The sequence below is a fragment of the Corvus cornix genome, chromosome 7 (assembly GCF_000738735.6).
Source record: "Corvus cornix cornix isolate S_Up_H32 chromosome 7, ASM73873v5, whole genome shotgun sequence".
Lineage (NCBI taxonomy): Eukaryota > Metazoa > Chordata > Aves > Passeriformes > Corvidae > Corvus > Corvus cornix.
Window position 1 is genome coordinate 20954091 of NC_046337.1, and position 12444 is coordinate 20966534.

The 12444-nt window shown below is 39.4% G+C and overlaps 1 protein-coding gene across 5 annotated transcripts in view; it reads left to right on the plus strand.

Moving 5' to 3' along the window:
- The window catches only part of RAPGEF4 (Rap guanine nucleotide exchange factor 4), a 158957-nt gene that overhangs the window by 49713 nt on the left and 96800 nt on the right, over positions 1-12444 (plus strand). Inside the window, exon 1 of one of the 5 annotated variants that reach the window (XM_019290538.3) lies at positions 3681-3700. The exons of the other annotated variants lie outside the window; for them this stretch is intronic. The gene's annotated coding sequence lies outside the window, so the exon portion shown is untranslated. Of the gene's footprint in view, positions 1-3680; positions 3701-12444 lie in introns of those variants that run through there. 5 annotated transcript variants of the gene reach the window in all.

Genomic DNA, 12444 nt, shown 5'->3' on the forward strand with positions numbered 1-12444 from the left:
AAGAAGATTGCTCAGATGGCTCAGAGCCCACAGTAGCATTGCCAGGATTTTTATGCGCTAAAAATCTAAACAAATAACTATGAGATGGAGAGAGCAATCACTGAAAGGAAAAGTGAGCAATAAAATGTAGAATTTATCTTTACCATCAGTGACAGAGATTAAGGCCATGGGAGAAGTGATAATGTGACTTCTCATACTGCTCTTGGGCTGTGTCCCAATTAGCTTTCCAGCTTCAGCAGGGAAAGTAGTATGGGGTGGTTATTCCTTGTTTTCAGTCATCAGTATTGGCCTGCCAGTGCTCATTTTAAAAGTCCAGGTTTCTTCCTCAGTTTTGGATTTCCTCAGTGACTCCAGCTGAACTCCCAGCAGAAGGGATGGAGAATCAGGTTGCACTTTTCACCACAAACAGTACAAACCCGATTTGTCAGCATACCAATGTACCATAACAATTTCTTATGTTAACAAGGCCATTGAATAACCTGGCATTATTTTCCTAGGACAGATGATGAGTGGTGGGAGGAAGGAAGGAGGCAGAAAGAAAGGTGTGAGGGATAATAAAAGGAAAATTCTTGAGGGACTGAGTAATTTATTCAGAGAGACATTTCCCATATTTTTTGTTCACTGCTTGAATCTTGCTTATGCAATATATACAAATATTCTCAGTCTCTTCAAGTGAAAAAGGACCCTGTAATCCAAGTCCACTCATTGAACTGTAAATGTAACCTCACTGAAGGAAAGGAACAGTTTGAAAGACTGACTCTTTCATATTTTAGTCAGGAATTATCATGATCTGTAAAGCACATAATTCTCATAGCAGGAAAGCTTCAGTTGTTTTAAACCCTGGCAGTTTTTCATTTGAGAAATACCCAGGCAGCAAGCCTTCTCTCAGATGAGACAGGGTGGGCTGTTTTATATCAGAAACTGCATTTCCTACTTTGCTTCCTCTGCCAGAAATTCTCTTGCCAGAAACTCTGTCATTTCAGTTTTTATCTGTTTTTGAAGGGAAGTTAGTTAATCATCTCAGTAGCATCACCATCACTACCAAAACATAGTGAAAGGCTGTGGAAAACTGATAATTGTACACAAATGCATAATTTACCCCAGGCCATGATAAGCAGTGATAAAATTGTCAGCTTCTTTTTACCGTGGAGAGGACTGTGGTACAGATCTGCTTTAATATTAAAGTAATCTGTGGACAATTCTGAAACAAGGTAGCAAATCTTCCTGGTCTATGCCTGTTACTACTTTGTTGTGTTGGTATATAATCAATAAACTGTTACAGCCAGTACCATGTTCTGGTATTGGATCTGTCTCATTGAAAGAACACACAAACACTGGTTAGATTTTTCAATGTCTTTAAAAAATTAAATGTAATAATGAGAATGTTCATCATTTGGCTACAGGAGTCAGAACTTTGTCCTTTTCAATTAGATTATATGCACAGACCACACAGACCTCACTGGGAAAGCCCTTGCATGCATTTGATGGGGAATTTGACCAAAAGTGTGACAACCAAACAAGCCGTAAGTCTAAACACACATGAGATAAGATTTTTTATACTATGTGATGAGAGTATTGCTGATTGTTAATTTATTGGTAGGCTGTTAGTAGAGAGTATTTGAATGTAAGTGTGGAGCTGAGCTTGCTGAGATTTGGTGTGTAGTGCTCAGCAGAGATACCTCTGTTTCATGTTGCTAGTCATGTTGAGAATTACTTCTGTAGTGTATGGCAACATTCCAGATTGCATCTCAGTCAAATGGATTATTCTTCAATGCAAGGCTTTTCTAGGGAAGAGAATATCCAGGTTCCAGATTTGAAGGGTCTATTGCAGTATTACAGAGCTCACCTGAGAAGAGTGGTCGATTCTTTTCTTTGCTCAAAGTCTGTAATGTGTTTGCTATCTGTGCCAAGAGGCAGTCGGTGAATGTTTGCAGAGGGAGTCTGTGGGTGTGGAATAAGAAAATGTAACTGAAGAGAGACTGTGGCAGGGAATAAAACAACGTATGATGTATCACCACTTTTTTTTTTAACATCAAATTAAGATCTGTAGTGTGCTGATAACTTCCTGGCAATGGTGACTAAAATGATTATTATCTTTGTTGTACATGCATTATAACCAATTTTTGAAGTGCCTAGCACCTATCCAAAAGGTTCTCTTACATTTTTACAGCAGTGATCATAGCAGTGGTAGTGAAGTGAGATGTTGCAGAACAAGACAGTTGAGCAGGGGTGAAGAACAGACTTTCTGAAGGAACTGAAGTGCTGCAAGACTGACAGAAAGCTGTTAATGCAGTATAGGTCTCACCTCAAATGTAGAGAGCATGTGATCAAAAATACTAGCCCACTTGCATTCTTTATTATTTGAGAACATTTGTTCCCATTGAACTCAGTCTTGAAGGCACTGATAGTGCTTTTCACTCCAATATGTTCTCCCTAATTGACTGTATTTTTATTCATGTATGTACATAAAGTCCTCCCAATAATCTAAGCACAAAAGTTCTGTGTAGAAAGAATTTTACTAAAAACTAGATGTTAGTGTTCCAAAGGAGACTAGAGTATCTCCTGGGATTCCTGAGTAGATGGGAGGAGCTGATTGCCTCAGGCATAGCCCAGGGCCATTAATTACAGCTAGTCATTAATTCTCCTGTAGTGCCCTGTGCTGATGCCACTGTTCTGTTACAACACAGAACTAGAAAGCTGTCTGACCTACGGACTTTGATGGGTTATGCTATTCTTATAATGATTACTTATATTTCTCAATGCTCATTACTGAAGTTTTCATCAGAGTTTCAGTTTGTAAGCTTCGTGTCTTTCCAGAGAGTTAGTTTTCTTTGTTACTCACAGGAAGCCTTTAAATAGCTCTTGAAAACACTATAGCCTGTATGAGGTATGCTCTGTATATTGAATCCTGGGAAAGTGAAATTGATATAAATACTGTCTAAAGATAACCAGTATACCTATTTTCATACCTAGAGAAAATGCAAATCGAACATACGGTTCCCTTACTCTGTGGTTGCCATATAAGGCAAAGTGCAGTATAAATTCTAAGGACCAAAAACTAAGGATCTAGTTTTTGGGTTGTTTTTGAAAAGAAAAAAGTCTTGAAATTGTAATGAGTTTATTTCAATTCCTAAAGAAATGCTAATAAAGGACAGATTAGTTATAAACCATTTAGAAGCAACTTCCATCATATGCCCTTTACATGCATGCTCATGTATTCAGCACTACACAATAAAAGCATTGCTGGACTGATTGTAAAGTGCAGGAGGAAAAAGTTCAAGAGCAAAAGACAGCCCCCTGCTCCCAGCTTAGCAGATCATGTGAACACACATGACTCTAAGCAGCAGAGTTTAGGTAGCAAACAGCAGCTGTGAGAATTTCCAGATTGCTAGACTTGCACGTCTGTTTAAATTATCTTAAAATGGTTTTGCTGAAGAAGAAAGTTATTCATCTGACCTTTACGTAAAGTCCTTCTTTGTCAGGGATCCCAAAGTGTTTTACAGATGCAGAGATTTAGCACTGACATGCACATGTCAGAGGGAAAATTAACTGACTCATTGATGGTTACACAGAACTTTGGCAGTGCAGAAATATGACTACTGATGAGCTTCACTACTGCTTTCCCTGAAGGGCCATACAGCAGCACTGCGTAGCACCCCAGTCGGGAAGCGTGAGATACTTTACTCAGCTGAAAACATAGGTGAGTTGACAACACTCATAGCCTGTATGAGAACAACTGTAAATTACTTTAAAAAGAGAAGAAGCAGCAGCTGAACTCTATAATTAGCACTTGTGGTAAAGACATGGATTTGTATTGCTGAAATGTGAAATTCCAGCACTACACTGATTCCAAGAAACAGGGTATAACGTTGTTTGAGGGTTGATTTAGGATAAATAACCACTTGCTAAGGTGTGCTTGTGCTCATTATTTACCCAGCTGGACCTTGTTTACTTTATGAATTCAATATTGATCACAGGAGTGTTGGGGCATATTAAAGCAAAAGAGGATAGACTGTCTCTGGGTATACTAAAATGTCTGAAGTTTATAGAATATATTTGTCGGAGAAGTTGTACTTAAAATTCAGTAATGGCAGTATGGTAGAAGATTGTTATAGGGATTTTTCCCTCTACTTACATGTTAAATCTCATTGACCCTTGTGCCTATTTCATACCCATGGTGGGAGTAGAGTCTAAAGCCAGTGTTCTTCCATTTTAAAAAGACAAGCTGGAATTCTTTTCCATTCAGTTATGTTTGATAATTTTTAACATTTCAGAATGGGTGTTTTAAAAATGCTTTATGTTGTTCCTTTTCCTTCCTCTGACTTTGCTTTTGCAGTTTGGCTTGCCACTGTGCAGGAGGAGAAGAGATGAGGGAAGGAGGAGGTAGTAGCACTCTTTGCTGTGCCGATTTAACCCCTTTCCACCGGCTCAAAATAAATTCTGTACAGTTTACAGGGCTTTCAGAGAAAAAGAGAGGTGGGAGGGAGAGAGGGAGGAGGGGAAAGAGGAAGAAGACAGGAGAGACAAACAAAGTGAGAATGGGAGGAAACCTTTGCCCTCTGGGGTCATTATGAGGTCAACATGCATCCATCACCCATATGAAAAACCCTGTAATAGAAATTAGACCATTTTACAGCATAATGAGGATTTACTCTCCTACAACTGGGACTTGGCTAATAAAGTCTTAATTTCATTTTTCTGTGACCCAATAATTTTTAAATACTGCCCATGTTAAATGAGAATTGATTCAGCAAACAAGTCCCTGAGAGACTTGTGTTTACCAGGTGAATCACAGGAACTGACTGATCCTCTGATCCTGTTGTTCAGTGACGTTACGGGTCAGGCTGTACCGGGTACCCCCAATTGACCAAAGCAATCCTGCCGACACCTACAGAGAATTGTTCTCACTGTCAGTGCATGCACAGTACTGAAGAATTCATGTGGAATTAGTGGTTTATCTCTTTATCCCAGAAACCTGGAAGTAGTTTCCTCTGTTACAATTCTTTTTTCGTGACAGATCTCCTGTCTGTTAGCTTTAATCATCTGTGGGGTCTGGAGTATTCCAGCCCTCAGTTACAAAGGTTATTCTATAGATAGGAGAGTCTGAAATGGAAAGTATGGAGCTCTGTGATCACCTAACATAGTAGAGCTGTGTGTGTTGTACACAAATGAAGATCTGAACTACCAGTATATACAGAGACAGCTGGAAACCATTGGGCTAAATCCATCCACAGATTGTAGTGACTTCCTGCTCCCCGTCTCAAATATTTCAGAGAGGTACAAGCAATTCTTATGTGCTGTTCTCAAGGAGACGTCATAGCAGTTTGATGGTGACTTACTGCTATGTGAATTTATCTGGTTTGAGTTTCCTTTTTCTTTGAAAGGACTTAAACTTTTTTTAAACTTCCTTCCTGATGTTTGTCTTTTTTCCAGATTCCAAAATTAGATCAAGTCACATTTCCTCATGGAACTTCGGCTTCAAGGAGGCATTGAGCTATTGCAGCCCCTAGTCTGAAGGTTCCTGCTCCAGTGGATGACCTGCGCTGTCATGCACAATATCCAAAAACAATTGGACAGTGGCAAACTTTGAAAGTTAATGCATGTCCTGCTTACTGTCCCATCCCCCTCAGCTTGTGCTTTCTGACACTTGCTTGATGTTGCTGAGTCTTTTTTGTTGAAAGTGCTGTTTAGTCCATGACTTGCCTGCTGCATTCTCGTTTGACCTGTTAACTGCTAAAGCAAAAAAAGTTATTTTAAGAATCAGCTTGTCAAAGAGAGCATATCTCCTCCCTTCAAAGACCTCTAAAGATTAATATTTGATTAAAATGTGACTGCAGCATTAAAATGGGTGCCCTGTGTCTTTTTACAAATGAGTGGCTGGCAAGCTTGTGGACTGTCTAGTTTTTAATTGGAAAATTACTCTGTTAGTGCTTCAGGGGGAGTTGCAGGGGAGGACAAGGAGTTAGATGATTTTTAGATATATTCATTACCACTTTTATTCCTAGAGATAGTCTGAAGGTGACTAAATCCCTACATGCATCCACAGATTCACTTTAAGTTTCTGCTCTGGAAATGAAAAGAACATGCTCTAAATCATGAAATAAAACCCCAGGTCCTCACTTGGGCAACCTCGTATCAAAAACAGGAGTCTGGATTTATGGTCATTTAGTGGTAGCTGTACCTGTGACCCATGCAGCTGCTACACTGTTCTTTTTGCCTGCCTCTGCCTGCTGCATTCTTTTGAGTTCCAGTGAATGGCTGCTGATAAAATCTGCTCTCAAAAAGGTTTTGAGACCCAATGCCTGTCCATTTTTATACTCTGATGGATCAGAAAGACAACCAAATATTTAGATATTACTATGTGCTCTACGGAATACTCTGGGACAGTCAGTACAGAGAGAGAAAATAATGGGTAGACTCAGCGTACAGTTACCTAGATAGCACTATTAAGAACATTTAACACTCTATCAGTCTGCTGCAGAAAATACCATGGAATAGGGTATCAGAAGAGGAAAGAAGCACAGCTTGGATCTGTTTAATTTTACTTTGGAATTTGAAAGTCTTGATAGCACTTTGTGAAGAGAAGGCACTGTTCCATTTGATGTGTATGAGTTTGATATTGCTACCTTTGCATCTGTAAGTAGTGTAATCCAATGTAACAGCTCATGAGATTTCAGATAATTCACAAAAGGGCTTCAGAAACAGCCTCTGATTATGTCTCTTGTGTCAGTGTGGGGCTCCTGTGAAGGTCTTTGACTAATTATCTTTTCTCAGTAGTTGCCTGCTGACTTTTTATTAGAAACAGAACAGCAGAAAAATTTCTAAAATGAAAGAATAAAGACTGAAGGGAAATTGTTATTTTCCAAGCACTCTCTTCCAAACTAGGAAACTTGGTAGAAGTGAGATATCTGGCCAACTTCTTGTACCTGGATTCTCCCAACAATGTAGACAGGCAAAGGACTATGGATTGCAACTGCAGTCAGTGATTTTTTTTTTTTTTTTTTTTTTTCCCCAATGTGCTCCATGATCTGGAAGACAGACAGTTGGGAATGATTGATTAATCTGGATATTCATCTTCATACAGTTGGAGACAATGAGACATTGCCTGCAAATTCAGGGCAGATGGCAGTCAACTGTCATTTGAGCTTTTCTTTCAGTGGAAAAGAGGACATTAATTAGAAGAAAGATCATACAGATCTTGAATCACTTTCATGTTATATTTTTCTTTTCTGGCTGATGTTAATTAAATCAGTTCAGTGAGATACTCTGAAATGCAGTATGGAGTAGAGTATATGCAGTATGTACATACATATGTATCTTCGTTTCCATTGAAAGGCTGCTAAAATTTTATTTCTAAGATGTAAAAACAACTTTATGTAACACTGGAAAGCAAAACCAAATGCTGTGTTGCTTTTTAGAGGTTTGTAGTATGCTTTGGTTACTTTTGTAAATGTCTAACTGGTCTACTGCAGGAAAATGTGGATATTTTTTCATGGTACCAAAATGAGACAGATATTGTCTCAACACTCGCCTTGTCCCTTTCTGGCTGTTCTTTCTTGGCTGTGTGGCAGTTTCTAAAAGACCCAAATCTGTTCACTGATCCCTGTTCACAGAAGGGCCCTCTTCCCAATCTTTACAGACCTGGCCAAGAAGGTGACATGTTGGGCACAGGAGTGGGAGCCAGTGGCTGGCAGGGCATAGGCCATTGTTGTGTTGAATGCTTTGTATTGTGGAACTATGGCCAATAGCCATGGGCTGAATGGGAAGGTGTGAAGGGCTTGGATGTAATCCAGTGGTTCTTCAGAAAGGGAATTCTAAGAAAAGAGATCTGTAAACAGACTAAGATCGTGTGTTGCCACTCAATATCATCAGTGTCTGCTACAAAGTTTTAAAGCTGGGAATATAGGTAATTAGATGCTGATGAAGATTGACTACAGGAGGGAGGAAAGAGGGTCTAAGAGGGTTACAAGAGGGTGGTATTGAATAACTACATCCATTACTGACCTGAACTCCTTGAAAAGTACATTAGATGGAGTTGTACCTAATGAAAGCTTAGCATGTGAGATGTTTGTTGAAGTAGGAATTACTGTGCTAGGGGGAAAAAACATTTCAAAAAATGTTTTGTTGCAAATTTTATTTATTTATTTTATTTGCAAGGTTAGAAAAAGGTGCAGCTGCAATGACTTCTCTAGCTAACATAAAAGTCTCAGGGTGTTCATTCCTCTGCTCTCTAAGGACTTCCTGATTTTAAGCAGTAGCTTTGGTTTTACTAATACTGGGGATTTCTGTCACCTCTTAAACGGACACAGGAGGGCCAGGACTGGGCTTTTCATTGATTTTCAAGATAGATTTTGAAACATCACAGAAGTGTTTTGAATCTGGCCTCTCCTTACTGTTTCAATGCCCCAAACACAATGGACTGGTTGTCACCATCTTTGTAGGCCTGGTCTGCCTGGAAATTTATAGGGTTAGTCATATGGCCTGGAAATGAGACATACGCAATAGTACCTCTTTAACATTAACAACCAGTGCTCAATATCAGCTATATGTATCATGTACCCTTCCAATTTAAATTGTAATGTTGTGAAACAACAGCAATAGCTCAGTAAAAATGTATTTTTTAAAAAAATGCACATGGTTGATTAAATTATTGGTCTAACCAAAGTATTACTGGTTACTACTCCAGGTATGTTGTCCTGGATTTGGACAGAGTGGAGGCCTGTGATGAATATACAGTCCTTGTGATGCTGCTGGACAAGAAATTTTTTAGGTATAATGCAATTGTAATTAAAATTCCTACCAGTCTTTTTCTGATGGTTTTCCCATATAGTCAGGAGAGCCTTGTCAATCTCTAGTTACCCTTGCACTCAAGTTCCTGTTTTTGTGCCAGCTTGCTCACCCTTAGCTGTACTCCTGTCCTGGGGAGACAGTGCTGGCTCACCAGACTGGAGTTGCCCTGAACAGCCCAGCATAATGGTTGAAATTATGGCTGCTGTTTTGGAAGCTGCCACTGACATTAAACGAAACAGAACTGGCCCAGCACTTACTGCTTTGGAAAAGCCATCCTCTTTGAGAAAAGCACTTTAATTCTAAATAAAACATTGGGTTGACTTTTAGCTCATGAATAGCACTTTATTCCACTTGAATAAATATCAGTACCGACAAGTAACCACATCGTGCCATGACCTTATATAAGTGCGTGGCAACATTCCAAGTTAATTTTGGCTATTATTTCCACAAACACATAGGACAGGCTTTTGTAGGTATTTGATTCCTATTTAGGCAGTGCTTTTGCAGATGGGCTGTAAAACGACCTAACAATTATCAAGGCTCCATGGACTGATTAGTTATGCCTTCAGACACTGACAATCTCAGATAATTCCTTTCCAGACTCCTCCTGAAGACTTTGCATCTTCAAGGAGCATGTGACAGATGAGTGTTGACAAATGACTAAAGAGCTATAATTTTATGAAAAGGTTTGGAAAGCAACATTGCTTTGTTAACAGGGAAAGTTTAAGCAGTTAAAAATTACTGGAAGACGAATACCTTCTGATCTTACTTTTGTTCTTCACAGTCCATGAGGAAGGGCTGTCTACCAGTGTATAATTAGGGAAACAAGTTTTCTTCTTGTCTCACTGTGCCCATGATCAACCAGTCTGCTTTCTGCTTGGAGAACTGAGTGAAATACCTTGGAAAACTAAATGAAGCTTCTAGTGCTACTCTAAGATCGCTCCTGTGGCACTGTCCCAGCTGGCGTTTGCTTGCCCTTGCCATGTACTCTCATTGCAAAGGTGAACTTCACCATCATGGTTCTACGTTTTAAGACTGCGTTGGAATAGGGGGCCATCTTCATTTAATAACCCTCTTACTGGAGTTGGAGTCTTGGTAAAGATAGATCTTAACCTCACATGATAGCCCCAAGTTCTCATATGCCTCTAGTGGGATTCTTAAGAGGCACAGCACTTAGGTAACTGTTTCTGAATGCTTAAATATATTTAAATTATGTTTCTGGGTTCACTGAATGTCATTGCTGTGTAGTTTCTGAAATGCCTGAGTTACTGCTCTAAGTGCAGCATGGTTAAGTCATTCTGGTGCTTTGGGAAATTTTGTACCCTCAGCTTGCTTGCTGGTTAAATAGGGAAAGTTATTTTGTTGCAGATGCTTTGTGTAGACTATCACCCAAAATATTAACATATGGAAGCATATACTCCTGCCAGATTTATCTTGACATTTTTTATTTAATATAGGGAGAAGCAGATTGAGATTCATATTAATGTTTGATGAAAGGCCCTCTCTCTCTCTCAGTGCTCTGTTGCTATACAGCAATCGAATCCCACAAACTTTACTATGCTCTGCCAGGAGATCTGCTAACCTTTCATATAATATGTAATAGGTGTTATAGCCTATAGTGTTGCAGAGTTGTTTTCCGTACAGGAGGATTCTCAGCTATTTTTTTCTGCTGCCTTGGTAAGATTTGTAGTGGTTCTTTCTACAGTGCCAGATGTTGTACATAAAGTAGGAAATTATATACTGTTCTCTTGCTTATTGAGCAGAGAAAAGAATCTACTTTTAAGACCTAGCTGGGAGATGTTCCTAGAAATGCCAAATTTAAAGAGAGAGATCAAGTACAGGAGATGAGAAGGCAAGACAAAACTCATTTGAATGTGACTATGAATGCAAAATCTCAACTGAAACACATCTGATGTACTGACATTAAAGGGATTGTACTGAATACATAATCATTGTGGATATATGCAGGGGGTTTTGTATTGTAAAATAATCAAATGAGTGGTTCTTTGTACACTGATGGGGATCTTGGGAGAGCTCTAATGATCTGGATTTAAAGAGATACCAGCCCAATTACGTACTGTGGTATTTGTCTGTTCCTGAAGGAATGCAATGCCAGAATAATATTATGTATATGTGGTCTTTAATCTGTGTATCTTGAACCATTTTACAAATACTAAGCACTTAATTCAGTAGCACTCTGCTGGGCTATGTTCACAAGCATGGTGATGCACTAAATACAGAGATCAAATTGAAGAGCCTGTCATGGATAACCCCAGTGCCCATCTGGCCATGCCTGGACTGCAGGTTGTTTTTATTTGGCCTACAGTTTTTTCCTGTCAGGTACTGGGGAGCAGCTGGTTGGCCACTATGCTGCTTAATAGCCAAGTATCTTGTGCTGCAAGTATCAGGCTGTTCCAGTGTCTGCACAGTGAACTCTGCCACCTGTCCATGCAGGAAGAGAGTATGGCCTGGGATGTGTGGCAAGGGGCCACCACAAAACTGGTCTCTGGATGCCACAGCTGCAGAGGTTTGACCATTCTGCTGCAAGGCATCAGAAGAGAACAGCAAAGGAAGACATCAAACATACTAATTCTCATTAGTAAGCAAAGCCTGACATGTGACATTGAGAATTGTAGTTTTAACGGGATGCCTCTTTTATCTTTCAGAAATTTCTAAAACATACTGATAAATTCAGAGATGATTTGAGTCAGGCTCTTAGTAGCATTTTCTACTATAGACAAAGCCACTTTAGGAGTTCTTTGTATGCATGGGTGTTACTGTTCCTTTTACTGTTTAGGGCTGTAGTAAGAGAACTAGATAAAATAGCTCTGTGAAAGTTAGAGAAAAGGCAGTGAAATTGTCTGCTGGGACTGCTGCTACAACAAAGAGTGTCAATTGAGTACAAAGTCTTGTCACTTTCAGCTTTCATCTTCTGGTAGCTTGAAACAGCTTTACTGGCCACCATCATCCTTCTGCTACTGTATATACTCTGGAAACGTCTCCTGAATTACATCTCTATTGTTGTAGCTAATCTGATATATGAGCATCATTTGAGTTTTGCACCTCTTGAAAAAAAAGTCACACTGGCCTGAAGTTGGAGTAACACAGGTGCATCAGACCCTTAGTTCCTGTTTTGAGGCAGAGCAAATCAGCAGGTCTGTGCTGGCAGCCTTGGTCTTGCTTGGCATCTAGGTTACATCTGCTCTTTCTTGCTGACTTCTTTATTATAAAGACACCTTTGAGCACTTGCAGCAATTTTCCTTTTTAAGAGACCAGATTTTATCCATGCTATCGTTGACAAATAATTCCCTGTCAAGTATTCAGGCACTAGCACTTTTTCTTCTTGTCTGGATTTTCCCACTGTTTCTCTTTGCAGGAAGGATTCTATCTGAAGCTAGCATTGCTGACACTTACTGGCCGGTGTAGTCATCCAGTAGATCTGCAAGCCTGTTCATGCTGCTTTTTCTGATCATGTCAGATCTGTAGTAGCTGTCAAGTTTGCTAAACTTATGGGTTGCCACTGATGTGAATTTTTGATTTATGATTTTGCCATGAGAAAGACAAGACAATATGTCATTTCTATTTCATAGAGTTCTTGTTTACTACTTTTGGAACCTGTGACTTCCTAAAGCTTAGAGGTGAAAACAATTTCTG